Below are 14,839 nucleotides of genomic sequence, written 5' to 3'. Positions count from 1 at the left end.
TTTTCTGTGAACGTTTTGAAGAAGATTAATATTTTTAATAATATTAAGGCTCAGTACAATTCTGTTATTTCAGGAAAGATGTATTTTGACTTGCAAGCCAAGACAGCTAAATTTAGAAGTCGGCAAGGCAGAGTTCATGTGAGAGGCCATTTTCTAAAGGMCCATTAAAGTCACTGCAGGTCCACTGAATTCAGTGAAATACAAAAACTGTTGAGGTGACAAGATTMGGTTTAGCTGAATAATTGGAAATTTCCCTGACAATACTGATGAGATCCTGATCGATTCTGCTAGAGACCTGTCTCCCTTGTGTGTGCCTGTAAAAAATTTTCAATAAAAATAAAAGATTTGTACTATATGACATGGATCTTTACACTCCAGTTTTTATCCYATAGCTGAGTTTGATATCTAAAAGTCTAATATACAAATTATCAAATATAAAATGTTGTTCCTCAACAGAAAGACAAGCACTAGAGAAGACTTTAAATGTAGTYTTGTCTGGTGAGAAAGAAGGATTTTATATTCAGCTGTGTCAACTGCCTCTCAGTCACATCTAGATATAGACAGAAATTATTTGCCTGTCCTGAAATAGAAATCCAGCAGAACACTAAAATTTTCATACACAGTTGTCTGATTAATCTGTCTCAGGCTGGTGGAGGCAGTTGGAGAGATTTTCAAGGATCTCAGTCCTCCATGAGACATGGGGCAGAGCTTGGGACATTCCCTGAGAATTCTTGAAGCCAAAACCTACTCTAATGGAGATGGAAGTAGGCTATGGGGAGCCAGGCTGTAGGAGAAACCTTGAATTTGGATATTTAAAGTAATGTTTCCGACAAGAGGGCACCTGAAATTTCTGTGTATGTCTGTGGCCTTCAGCACCTAGCTAAACCCAAGAAATCTCTGACAGTGACATAAAAGTTCCATTTTTGCACATCTTCCTGTTCTAAATTCAGCTGGTAGTTCACTCAGCTGGCCCAGCTGATGGTTATATATGGCAGCCTGAATGCTCCCAGCCCCTCTGGAGTCGAAATTCACAGGAATGGATGCTCCCTAAAATGCGCCCATTTGTACAAGATCAGCCCTGCTGCCTTTCCTGCTGCTCTTCAATCCCTCAGGATCTCTCAGGATCCCTGGGATGCTGACAGGGGCCTTGCTGCTCCGTGCACTTCTGTTTAAGGCAATCCCAGAGGWGCAGTAACTAAAGAAAACCATCTGCAACCTGGGCTTTCAAAAATAGATGCAGATGGCTGGAGCTCTGCTCCCAGCTGGGCTGCAGCTCGCAAAAGCTCGCGAGCRATTTTAAGGTCAGCCCTGCACTGTGGGAACAAACAGCCCCTGTTGTGCTTGAACTGGGGACTGAAAAATGAGCCACAGCAGGAGCTGTTCCCTGATTCTTTTCAGGCCCTTTCAGAAAGTTTGTCCCGCTTTGTTCCTCCAGCCAAGCAGACTGGAGATGGGACCGGGCTGGCGGCACTACAGACAGCATCCCTTCTCAGAATCCTGTGCTGTTTTTGCATCTCTCCCTTTCTTCACCCACCTCATTATATTTCCATCATCTTTTACTTCAGATGTTCTTCATTAACTTTTAACCTGATATGATTTGCTTCTCKGTTTCACGCTGGAATATGTCACAGGGCCAGCCCCATTTTAGAACCATAGAATCATAGAATGGTTTGAGTTGAAAAGGAACTTAAAAGATCATCTCCTTCCAACCCATTGCCATGGGCTGGGACACATTTTGCCAAACCAGATTGCTCAGACACCGATTCCACCTGACCTTGAGCAGTTTCAGGAATGAGGCATCTGCCATCTCTGGTCTCAGTATCTTCCTTTGCTTAGCACCTGTCCCTRAWGAAGATGATGATGATGATGGTAATGTTGTATTTCACACCTTTGTCACTGCCTTAATATGAATTTGCCTTTTCACTTTTGCAGCATCTTCCCTYGTTGGCTTTCAGAGCAGAAGTTCTTCACCCATCAGCACCCCAGGGAAACATCCCTGGGCTGCTCTGCTCCCACCTTCTCACARGGCTTCTGGCACACCCATGTATGCATTCAGGACATCCATATTTTGGAGCAGGTAAAATTAGGGGTCTCTTCTTTTATTTTTCCTCCTAAAATATCCAACATTCCCAGTTGAACAATGGCTCAGATCTCGAATGATGGACCCTTTCTTTTGTTTCTATTATTCTCTTTGTCTTGGATTTCTTTACATTTCTTTTCCACAGAGTAATGACCTCTACCTTAAATGCATCAGGTTTGAAAAAGATGCCCTAAAGCATTACAGACTTAGCTTTCCTTCTTAATTTATGTCTAGAGCATTTCCATAGAATGCTGTAGACGTTACTGTCTCACGGCTGGCTGAAAGCAKCTGGATGTTCTCCTTCATTTCTTGCCTTTACCCAGACACCTCATTAGAAGTTAAAATSACAATAAAAATCAGGCTGATAAACAAACAGGGACATAACGCAAGCTTAACTACCCAAAGGAAAAACACACWTCTCTTCCAGTGAGCAATGTTTGATGACACTGCAGTGGAGAAGGACAAGTGCCATCCTTTGGTGATGCAGTTCTGAAGAATATCTATGTTGAACAAGAAAACCACATCCCTGATGTGTCAGGGCAGGTCTTGAGGCCTGTGAGGCTTTTGTAGAGAGACACCAGTGCAATCAGGGCTGCAGAGAGGCACAAATCCTCTGGTGGGTGCATTATTCTGCCCGTTGTTGCTGGCATTGTGTCACCAGGGAACACATCTCCTCCTCTGAGCCAAGGGAGAGACAGGAAATCTAAACCCAGCATTTTACTCCAGCAAACATAATCTCCAAGCATGTTCTCCTTGGATTAAGTCATCTCAAGGCTTTGTCAGACGGCGTGAAGCAGTCTGAAAGGGGGCCAAGAGAAATGATGGCTGCTAGACTGGGCTGCAGTTGTGACTGARAGGTTGGCAGTGGCTGAGGTGGGAGAGGGAGGCTGGGAGAATGAGGCCAGCGGGGAACTGCTGCTRCCCACGCACATAAAGTCATTTGATGGGAAAGCTTTGCCAAGCCAGGGTTTGCTGTAGGGGAAGGCTCATTGTCTTCAGGGTTCTCAGCTGTGTCAGAGCCCCCTGCACCAYGGCGAGTTCATCCATCGAGTTCCTTTGGGTGCTTCTTGCACAGCWCCCTTTTACTGGCTGGGAAAGAGGGATGGACAGAGCATTCTGTGGTTTAGCAAGAACAATGCCCTATGAGGACAACAGAAACACAGTCTGAAGATGCTGGGAGGGGATGAGATCAGTGCAGCTTGCCAAGGGCAATGGCCACGATTTTGGCCCATGTGTGCCGGGCACAGAGAGGTTTCTCCCAGGAGCTGTCTCTCCCYTGCCTGGCTCTCACCAAGGACAAAAGCTAATTCTTAACCTCCCAGCGTGACAGAGACAGTTTGGGGATGGAGATTTCCCTCCTCCCTCTCCCAAGGCTGGCTCCAGTGAGGTGMAGAGACCCTTTGACAGCTTGACAAATGTTTTTCAGTGCCATCCAAGTGCGCTTCTTGGTTAGACCCCTCTCTTTTCTTCACAAAGTGGCTCTGTGTTGTCCCTTTGGCATCTGGAGCCAGGGTTTGTGCTAACCAGCCTGAAGGACTCTGCTCTTTAAAAAAAAAAAAAAAAGTCCTTCAAACCAGCAGAATAAGGAGACAGTGAGACCCAAGTGACTCGCCAGGAAGTTCAGATGGGTGGGATGCCCAAAGGGTTTTCTCCACCCCTGCTCACAAAGGCTTGGGTGTCTGCCTTTAATAAATATAGCCAGCAATGAAAGGAGCTGGGAAAGGAAGGGGAACCATCAGGGATGTGGTCCAATTAAAGGAAAAATAAGGATTTCTTAAATTTTATTTAAAAATTTGGAGCAACTCCAAACGGACTTACCAAGTGCTGGTGTCAGAAAGGCTTYGGTGGCCTCACAGCCAAGAGCAGGGACTGGTGTCTCACTCTGGATCAAGGTGTTTTTTTTAATATCTCAAATAAATTTTCAGCTCTTCTGAGGATTTCCTCATTGCCCTCTGCCGCTGGCACATCTCAGAGGCTGGAGCAGAGCAGTTCTGCGGGTGTGTGAGGGTAAGTGTGCACACAGGAGCACAGTGGGGCTGCATTCACAGATCTCATTTCCGTGCCACGGCCCAGGGCACCCAGTGCCAGCTTGGAGCTGGACCAATATTGTTGTGTTCTGGGAAAACACACAGAACTCCTAATTTGGGCTGTGATAAGGGGACAAGCTGAGCATAGCAAGAGCCAGGTCATCCCAAATTCCAGCTCGGTGCAGGCTGTGATAGCAGGCAAGGTGCAGCATGCAGCTTTCAAAGAGCATGAGCTCATGTCTAGAAAATGAGAGTGGAGGAAGGATTAAACCCATGGTCCAGCCACCAGTTCCATTCAGGTCTCGGATGCATTGTGTTAGGCAATATTTGTTATACTGAAGAAAAAAGAAGCAATGTCCAAGTAAAATCTGATGAATCACCCCCCATAACCCAGGATATTTGCAGAACTTCAGAGTATTCTGTGTGTTACCTTCTAAAATGCACCTACATATGGATGTAAAAGACAAGTACACAAGTTGTATTTTTCTTTCTCCAAGGTCAGATTTTTGAAGATATTGGACTGAATTAGGAACTCAAATCTCAAACTTATTTTCTGGGGACTTCTGCTCCTAATTCCCTTATTTTTCTCAAAGCCTATGATGTGTCATTCCCTCGGTTTTCCTTCCTCTGGGACAGAACTTCTAATCTGTAACAGGGGTTGTATATGAAAATTAATTGTGCTTTTACAGCAGCTCTATCACCAGCAGTGAGCTCTCTCTCTCAATATTTTAATATTAAAACTGCAAAACCAACATTTTATTACCATACAAAGTTCCTGTGTACTTTAATTGCTTAAGACCTGTAAATTCTCCTTGTTTTACACTTTTCATATCCTATTTGTTGTCATTATTTCATGGACATAATTACACAGGATGAAGTTATAGCCTGTAGTTTTAGCTTAATGTCGATTTATTCAGGCTTGAGGGTTTAAACATGGTCCTTGCTGCACTGTAGTTTGGTGGGTGTTTTCAATATTTTAAAAAGACAGGACAATGTCTTCCAAAATGTACATCAAACAAATGTAACRTAAGTAATTAAAACATAATTAATTAAAAGGATATTCTGGTGTCCCACTTGGTCTGGCATTTTTTCTTCTCCACACTGTGCAGTTTTTTTTTTGTTTTTTTTAAATTCAGATAGCCTTTACTTTTTCATTACTCAAAAAGTGTTCCTTGGAGTGACTATAAGCAAAGACCACCACATTTTACTCCAGAATCTTGTACCAGCTCTTCTCTAGAGAGCTATTAAGGAAGAAAAAAGCAGAAACAATAAAATGTTGTTTTGAGCTGAGTTAATCCGATTTCCTTGGATCCAAGTCTAAGCTGGAAGGATAGRAAATTAATAAACCCCAATAAACACTACATAATTCAGCACTTAAATGCCTGACTTTCTCTGATAACACTGTGATCTGGTACTTCTGCCTTCTTGAAGCTTTTTGAAGATTTTTTTTAATAACTCTCTCCCTTTCATAGTTTTACAAGTGTTTCAGAGGAGGTGAAGATGCTGCTGACATAGTTTTGCTCTTTTTAAAATACAGTTTTCAACTCACTTGTGCACTTTTTCTGGTACTTCTCTGATGTCATCAATGGTTTATAATTAAAAATGTTGTGTAAGCAGCTCCCTCTCTTCCTTCAGATCTGTTCCTCTTCATCCTCTGGAGAATTATTGCTCAAACTCTCATTTAGTTAGAAGTCTGCTCTTTTGCCTGGCTCAAGTGGAATGAACTCCTGACCTTTTCAAGCTCCCAGAAGACAAACCCAGTACTAAGGGACTTACARCTAGACACAGTTCTTGTGAAACTGCCAGGGCTGCAGTGATGGTTTGTACGTGCACTTTCAGTGTGAATAAGATGATCACAGAAGGGTGAGTTACCTCACACTCATAGCTGGATCGTTCTGGTCGAATGAGATTCCAAAAAAGAGAAGAAAAATTTTAAAAGCGAAAGAAAAAGTTTATTCCAAAGGAGGAAGAAAATAGAGTTGAAAAAAAGGACAAATATTAGTCACAAAGTCTTTGGAAAAAGGTTTATATAGAAGTATGGACAATGCCTACAAGAGTAACACTGAAGGGGAAAAAAATCCTTAAAAGAAGAGATATATATATATATATATAAACCAAAAATCAGCCATCCTGCCCCAAGTAAAAGAAATTATATGTGTTTTGAAAGAGGAGAAACAACTCAACAATGAAATCAAAAGCAAATCTCCCTATCTAGAATGTTTTAAAAAATTTCTTGGGTCTGGCTGCAAAAGCGTCAAATTCCTTTCCAATAGCTGGGTCAGTGCTRTGTTTTGGATTTAGCAGGAGGATAATGTTGATACCACACTGATGTTTTGGTTGTTGCTAAGTGGTGCTCATCCCAAATCGAGGACTTTCCAGTGTTTCGTGCTTTGCCAGCGAGAAGCTACACAAGAAGCATGGCCAGGACATCAACCTGAACTGGCCAAAGGGATCTTCCATCCCACGGGACACCATGTCCAGTGTCTGGGCTGGGGGAAAGTGGGTCTCATCCCAGCCAGGGGATGGGTTTGGCATTGTCCAATGGGTGGTGAGCAACTGCATTGTACATCACTTGTCTTTCTTGTGTTTTACGTCCCTCTCTCCCTCTCCTATTTATAATAATTATCATTATCATTTTTACTATTATCATTTACTGATTTCAATTGTTATACTGTTCTCATCTCAAACCACAAGTTCTACATACTTTTCTTTCCTGATTGTCCTCCCCTATCCCATTAGAGAGGTGGATGGGAGTGATCTCCTGTGCTGTTCTTAGCTGCCAACTRGGGTTAAACCTTGACAAAAATTTATATTAAATATTTTACCCCCAGGACACCACTTCTTTCTGGGCTGATGTTCAGAGTTTCAGCAGCCCCATGTTAATGGGTGTGATCAGAGGCAAGCAGTGATCTAATGACCATGGTGAGATGCCTGCTGTCAACATCAAAGGCTGCAGTTCTGGAGAYAGAAACTCCAGCTGGGACATTCCTGTGTCCTGTGTCACACAAATCAAGCTGTTCCCAACGCTTTGCTCTCTCATCCTCATCCAAACTTCAGATTGTGGAGCCACTTTGGTGTGAAAATTACACGTACTTCTTGGGCAGGGCCAAGGTGTCAGGAATGATTTCACTACTTGGAACTTTCCAGTAAATGAGATCTGCACAGGGGCATGGACTGAAACGATGAATCAGTCTAGGAGGCAGATTTCTGCTTTTTTCTTACTGTTTGGGGGGAAAGGGGGGAGGAATAGGGTATTTCTTTGCACTGATCAGGACAATATGATACGTTTTGCTGCTCATTTTGCACAAGAAATGCACATTCACATGGATCACTCATTGGCACCTGCTGTCAGAGAAATGAGAAGCTTTTTGAGCCTCCTTGCTCATCCTCCCAGACCACGCCAGAGGAAAACTGCTGTTGCACAAGTTCTGCCCTCCTGTATCCCACAGCACCAACTTACCAGAAGCAAAGCAGATTTATAACCCCTTTCCTGCTTCTGACAAGGTTTCTTGGATAAGTTTACAACTGGGCTTTGTTTGCAGTTGATTTCTTCCTGTAACAAGCCTCTCCCCGCCCTGGYGTGGAAGTGGGGATGTGATAGTGCGTGGCTGTCCTGACACAGCCAGAGGGCAAYGAGAGAGGGAAATTACTCCACTTCCCCTGCTCTGAGCAGAGAACAAACGGGAAGCTCGGTGACTTTCGCTGTTTCAGGAGTCAGTGGGTCACTCTGTCCGTTTCCAGTGGATGGCTCTGTCTCTCTCAACCCTCCCCTTTAGTCTTTATGAGGAGCAAAGCTCAAAAAACCACAAACCCAAAATGCTCCCTGCAGTTTAAGTTCCTGCAACCTTGTGATCAGCTGGGGGAAAATAAGGGTAGAGTCTTTACAATGGAAATGTCAAACCCTTTAGATGACTCATTGATGTGGAAAGCCCATAGTTCTATGAAAATTGTCCAGTTCTGTGAGCAGGAGGGACTGGGGAGCTGCAGAAATGGTGTAAAAAGCTTTTTCTTACTCTTTTTAGCCAACCTTTGGCAGAATTGTTATGGCCTTTTTGGTCACATTTAGAGTGGAAGCAAAGCCTTTGACAAGATATTGGATTTTACATGAAGAAGCATTCACAAGAACCTTTTAAATTATATTTTCTCTTTTTTTTGGGGGGGGGTCACTATATACTTATAAACACTGCATTTCTGCTATTAAATAAAACAGAGGGACCAGAGTGAGCTCAGAGAAAGCTGCAAGAATGGAGAAGYTGGGTAAGTAAGATCCAGAAGAAACCTTAAAGAACTGGGTGTGTGATCCCAGAGGGAAAGGAAGATTTGTGATTAACTGAGGATGGCTAAAATAGAAGTTACATAAGAGRCAAGCATCAGTTATTCCTGCTCATCATTACAGGCAGGAGAAATGGGTTTACAAGGCAGCAGGGAGGAATTGGATCAAATATTAGGGAAAACATCACAGCTACAAATAAAATAGCTTTGTAACTACAAGGAAAGCTAGGCAGTGGCTTTGGTTGCCAAGGAAAGGATGTGAATCACTGTCAGTGAAGATCTTTGTGGTTGAACAGCCATCTGTTGTAGAATTAAATCTCCATTGTTGTGTTAGAATAGGGTTAAAATACTTTGTTATTTCTGTTATTGGAGCTAGAGTGAGTCTTGCATAACTGGTATTCATAATTATGGATAATTCAAGTGAAACTTGYGTTTTTGCTGTTTGTTTCAGGTTTTATTTTCAATTTTCTCCCCCTTTTGTTATGCTCTATATCTATGAAGGATTGTGTAATAAAACRACTGCTACATTTTGCTTTTTCTCCTATTTATTCACCATAGAAAACCATCAAAATATGGCAAATATAATGGGATGGGTGGAGAATATATCTTGTGGTTCTTTCAGTAAACCTCCAAAAYCTGTTTGCATCCCAGGAAGCTGAATAAGCTGATAGGCAGAAAAGTGGTGCAGATATCCCTCAGTCTAAATGAYAGTGGGAAAAAAATTCATGGGGAGCTGTCCTTTCGCTGTTTGTTATAGAATCATTAAATCATTAATTAAAATTTGAAACTTGTCTCCTCCCTTCTTCTCTGTTGCGAGTATTGATGACTTTTATCCGTACTCAGGGCTGTAGTTCAGGGGGATACAAACTTCTGGAGGGTACCAGAATTCTGGGCAGTAAGCAAAAAGAGCGGTGACCAATTCTGATCTTAAAGATAGTGCTAGAGACTGGGGAAAATAGAGAATTTGTGGGAAAAAAAAAAAAGATTTTTCATAGAGAAAGACCTTGAGCCTCTGGAAACTCCTACTAAAAGATGGTGCTACTCAGGAGTGAGACAAAAAGGCAATTAGATTGTGAATTTCCTGATCTCTCTGAACAGGCTGGAAAGGCTGAAGCAGAGGCTTGGCTTATTGTTTTTTTTTTTTTTTTTTTGTTGTTGTTGTTCCTGAACCTGTTGTTACTGAACCTTGAAGGTGGTTTCAAGATTTCAAATATATGGTTTTCAAAATTAAAACAATGCCTGTTCTTTCTAGAAAGGCAGTTTAAACCTGTGCCTGAAAAGACATTGAATCTGCTGGCTTGCTGGAAAAGAGTCAGAATTTATTCTTCCCCCAAATTCAAAAATGCATCATAATCATCACAATTTAACCATTATCACACTCATCCATACTTTCATTTGTAAATATTCCTTGGCTGTTTCCCTTCAAAAGCTTTTATTTCGATGCTTCCCCAATGTGAACATTTTGTCTGAGCTGAGAACTATTTCCATAGCCCTTAGGTCTGTAAGGACAGAGCACTTCCATGTCATTATGTAATTTCCTCAAATAAGGCTCCGTGTTGTGAGATAGAGCAGTTAATTATGGTTCTCCTTTCTCTTTAGTCATTGCTGAACCACCACGTTGTGTAATTACTCAGCTACTACTGTGCAATCAAAATAATAACATGTTTCTCACTTTTCTCATTACTGTTGTAACCAGTGCAACCAGAACCATTACTTTTTTGGCCCAGAATGTGACAGTGTGAAACCATCTGCAGAATAACCACAGGCACAGGCTTGTCTGTGGCTCACAGGCCACCAAAAGAGAAGAGKTGACTTAACTCATCTTGTGCCACTCTAACACTCCGTAAGAAACACCAAAACCATCACTTGGCTGTCACTGACTTTGTTACTGGGCTTTTTTTTCTTTCCAGTTTGAGCTCCCATTCTGATGGGTGCTGTGTGAAGGTGTCTGATAATTAGTGATCATTAACAAGTCTTTGGAAATTAAGATCTCGAAGCAAGCAGTTGGTCATTGAACTCACCCAAGGTCTGGCCCTTCTGAAAGGCAAATCACTTTTCATGTAGTCTAGAAGTGGCATCAGAAGAGCTTTTGAATTACTGTGATGTGTCTACCTTGTGTGCCCAGCCAGACTCCCTATTGTGGGAGGAGGGAAGAAAATAAGATGGATAGAACTCAGGGCTCAAGATAAAGGCTGTTCAATAAAGCAAAGCCTCATCCAGAAGCAAAGGAAAACAAAAGATTTATTCTCTGCTTCATGTCAGGARGGGCTGTCCAGCCACTTGCTGGGAATTAGGGCTGCATTCTGCTTGGTGCCTGCTCTGTGAGACAAAAATCGTGATAAGAAATGCCTCTCCCATTCCCTTCTCATAGCTTTTACTGCTGAGCACATGTGATATGGAGTGGGGCATCCCTTTGGTCTGGTGCTAACACCAGCAAGGTTGTAGGTTCAATCCTTACATGGGCCATTCATTTAAAAGTTGGACTTGATGATTCTTGTGGGTCACTCCAAAATATTCTGTAAGGAAGGTTTGGATCAGTTTCCTGACTGTGTCCCTTCCTGAGATCTTGCCCAAATTCAGCCTACTAGTGAGAGAGAAAAGTTGGAGAAAATGATACAATCGCAGAATGGTTTGGGTTAAAGAAAGCTTAGAGATCATCTCATTTYACCCCCTGCCATGGGCAGGGACAGCTTGCACTGTCCCAGGMTGCTCCAAGCCCTGTCCAGCCTGGCTGTAGACAATGYCAGGGATCCAGGGRCAGCCACAGCTGCTCTGGGCACCCTGTGCCAGGGCCTCCCCACCCTCACAGTCAAGAATTTCTTGCTAAAATCCTACCTAAGSCTGTCCTCTGTCAATTTGAAGCCATTCCTCCATGTCCTGTCACTCCAAGCTCTTACAGTCTCTCTCCATCTTGTTTGCAGGCTCCCTTCAGGCACTGTAAGGCCAAAATGAGCTCACCCCAAAACTTCTCCTCTCCAGGCTGAACAATCCCAGCTCTCCCAGCCTTTCCTCCCAGCAGAGCTGCTCCATCCCTCTGACCATCCTGGTGCTTCCCCTGGACTCAGTGCTTTGCTCACATTAGCCAAAATGCCCTGGTGTTCCCAACACCCTTGTAGCCACCAACACACAGCTCAGCTGCTCTGTGGAAAATTAATTCCATCTCAGCCAGACCCAGTGGAATCAGGGACAAGGCCCAGACTGAAATTTGGACACCTTATTGTCAACATCGAAACAGATGTGTGCAGGGAGAGAAATTTCTGACCTAGGCACTGAATGTCCTTGTCCTAATGTGATGCCTGTGGACATTTGAGAAATGCCAGGGTATTGAAGAATACCCTGTGGATGGATTCAGGGAACACCTGTGCTGTTCCTGACCAGCTGGAAGCTAAGCAGGATGAACCAGAACAGCTCAAATATCAATAATCACATATGTTCAGGTAACTGAATCCCATCCCAGATGTCTGGACTAACATTAAAGTCCACAGGGACCTTTTCAATGTGTCAGSAGACAAATTTCCATTAGGAAGGTAAAAAAAGTCAGTGTCAAAAACAGATATTCAGCCAGCCCTGATAGGTCTCATCACACTGCTGCTCACCTCGGGTCAAGAGACAGCAGCACTCTGTGTTCTTACATGAAAAAGAATTGGAAATGTAAATGGGGAGCACAGACAGAGAAACAGAACCACAGAGCCCTGACTTTTCCAGCATCCATGGGTAATCAATTCCATTTTTGAATGCATGCTACTCAGCTTTTGCCATTAGTCAAGGGGAAAAAAAAAGACCAAAAAAAGCCTCAGAGCTGTCTGTCATCATTCCACATTTTCTCAACCTCTCCCATGATTATGATGTTCAGGGATTTACTGATTATTTTAACCTTTGGCCAATGATATAAACAAAACAACGTTCAGTGCCCTTCCCAAAGTAAAATTTGGCAATGCAATGGCTGGAAAGGAATAAACTTAATTTTGTAAAAGAACAGGATATTATTTATGTAATGAAATTACTGTCCACCTGCTTAATTAAATACAAATGTTCCTTCATGAGTGAATTTTGCTTAGTCCTTGGTCAGTATAGCAGCAATTTTTAAGAGAACAGTTAGAAAAAAAATATCAAAACTCATTACTATCAATAAAAATAYAAGGGCAACTAATCACTGTTTCTGTGAGACTCTTTAGTTTATTATTAATATTCTAGTACTAGATGTGATTCTCTCTGTGGTGTATCAAGTACACATAGGTTTGCTGCTTCCTGCAAGCATGGCAAACATTCCTATTTCCACTGACTAACACCATTTTTTTGCCAGGAATYGTTCCATTAATTTAGAAAAATAATATCCCTTTTATATCTTATTCCTACACACTCCTTCAGCAAAAGTATTTTATAAGTGATTTTATAAGGTTTGGAACATTTGCACAATGGAGCTCATACCAAAGTTCGCCTCAGAGACATGAGAGGTAGTGACAACTTTCAATCTTTTTTTTAGGAAAAAAGGCAGAAAAATTGTCTTTTCTCTGATTAGCTTCTGAACTCCTTAAAAAAATAACAAAGGAAAAAAAAAAACAGAGTAGAATAATCAGATCCACTTTTCTTGCCAGTTTGACTAGGAAATGAATTCTTGGTATGGAAGAGAAATTATGACACTTTTATAAATGGTTTTCTCCTCTCAAATTCTCCTTTGCTTCAAAGGCTGCTCACTTTGTCCACTCTGTGGGCTGTGCATGTCAGGGACCAACCTTCTGGAAGTCCAATAAAATACAGGGGAACAGCTTGAAGAGACTTCAAGACATCAAGCAAGCCCCTGTCTACCCCCAAGGCAATCTCAGTCATCTCTCCCATGATATTTGTCTGATCTTTTCCAAAACCCATCCAGTGACAGAAATTGTGCATTTTCTTCTCTTCGTTTATTAAAGGCTTTAGTAATTTTTACTGACACAAAGGTTTTTTCCCAACATTCCGTCCACACTTTCTTTTTTTGCAGCTTCAGCCAGCGWCTTTGTGCCCAATTGACATAGCAAAATTATTCTGTCTCCATTCCAAAGGTGTTTTATGACACACAATGTGTCTTGACACTATGGTTTAGTTGGAGATGTCCCTGGCCATGGCCGGGGGGTTGGAACTGGGTGATCTTTAAGGCCCCTTCCAACCCAAATTATTCCATGACCCCGTGGTTCTGTGATGTATCTTCTTCATCTCTTTTGGCAAAAACCATTGCTTTCCTTCTGACCTTTCCCCTTACTCTGCATTTTCCTGGCCTATYCTCGAGCTCTCTGCTTGCCTCTGGATTATTTCCAGCAGAACCAAAGCTTTCTTGAAAAATACTTCCTAAATAGGTTTCATCTAAGACTGGTCAAATTGCTCAGGCAGTTTGACTGGTCACTATCATAAGTATCTCATAATTCAGAAAATAATTAATTCCCTCATTTATACATCCAATAATTTTGCCCTTCCTCCAGCATTGTGACAACACTGACATCATTTACTCACCTTGTGTAGCCTCCTCAACCCTTGGATGCTTTCTTGGAGGCCTGTCAATTATTGCTGCTGTTTCTGTCACTTTTTATCCTGAAATTATTAATGTAGAAAGTGATTTATTTTCCTACTCTGACATAAGGCACTGGTGGAGTGACCAGCAGAWAAAGAGGAATTACAAATTTTAGGAYCATTTTTAGAACTTGCAAGGTCCTAACAAGTAACAAATTAAAAGAGAACYAAGAGAGAAAGATATTTTGGACCACACTAATTATCTTCTGGTATAGGTTGGGAAAGCAATTGATATATTTTGTGTTAGAAAAGAATGTTTGGATGAGGAAACCTCACACTTAAAGTAGAAATTAAATTTACACAACTGAAAAATTTCAGAGCTTTGAATACCAACTCCGGGGGACAACTAACTTTGGAAAAGAGTTTTCAGTACATTCCTCCATTGTTTTCAAGCTGATATCAAGAGAAACTGGTTAATGGGTCAAACCAGAATATGTGTTATGGACTGCCCCAGAAATTTAAATATCATCTTCTGTAGAACTCATTAAACACATGAAGGTGCTTCAAATAACATTTTTATTGACTGTTTTAATGAAAAAAAAAAAAATTCTATTGGTAATTTTAGTGGTATGAGGGACAATCAGTGGTGAACATTAGACAATACTTAAGGAATAGACAGGTCAGTTAAATGATTGTTCAAAATTGTTTCAAAGGAGAATGAGACTCCTAACCCAAAATACAAAATAAGCCTTTTAAAACTRAAAATTGTTTTAATGTTTCTTATTTATCATTACAAAATCACCTGTTTTATTTTATGTTTATGTTCAGGGACTTATTTTTAATTTTGCAAAAGTATTTTCATTCTACGTTAAGCTTGGTTTGGGCTTTTCTTTTCTTTTCTTTTCTTTTCTTTTCTTTTCTTTTCTTTTCTTTTCTTTTCTTTTCTTTTCTTTTCTTTTCTTTTCTTTTCTTTTCTTTT

Source organism: Malurus melanocephalus, unplaced genomic scaffold, assembly GCF_030028575.1.
Source record: "Malurus melanocephalus ecotype Western Australia unplaced genomic scaffold, MMel_1.1 scaffold_135, whole genome shotgun sequence".
In the NCBI taxonomy this organism is placed as follows: Eukaryota; Metazoa; Chordata; class Aves; order Passeriformes; family Maluridae; genus Malurus; species Malurus melanocephalus.
Note: the sequence above shows the minus strand (reverse complement) of the source record.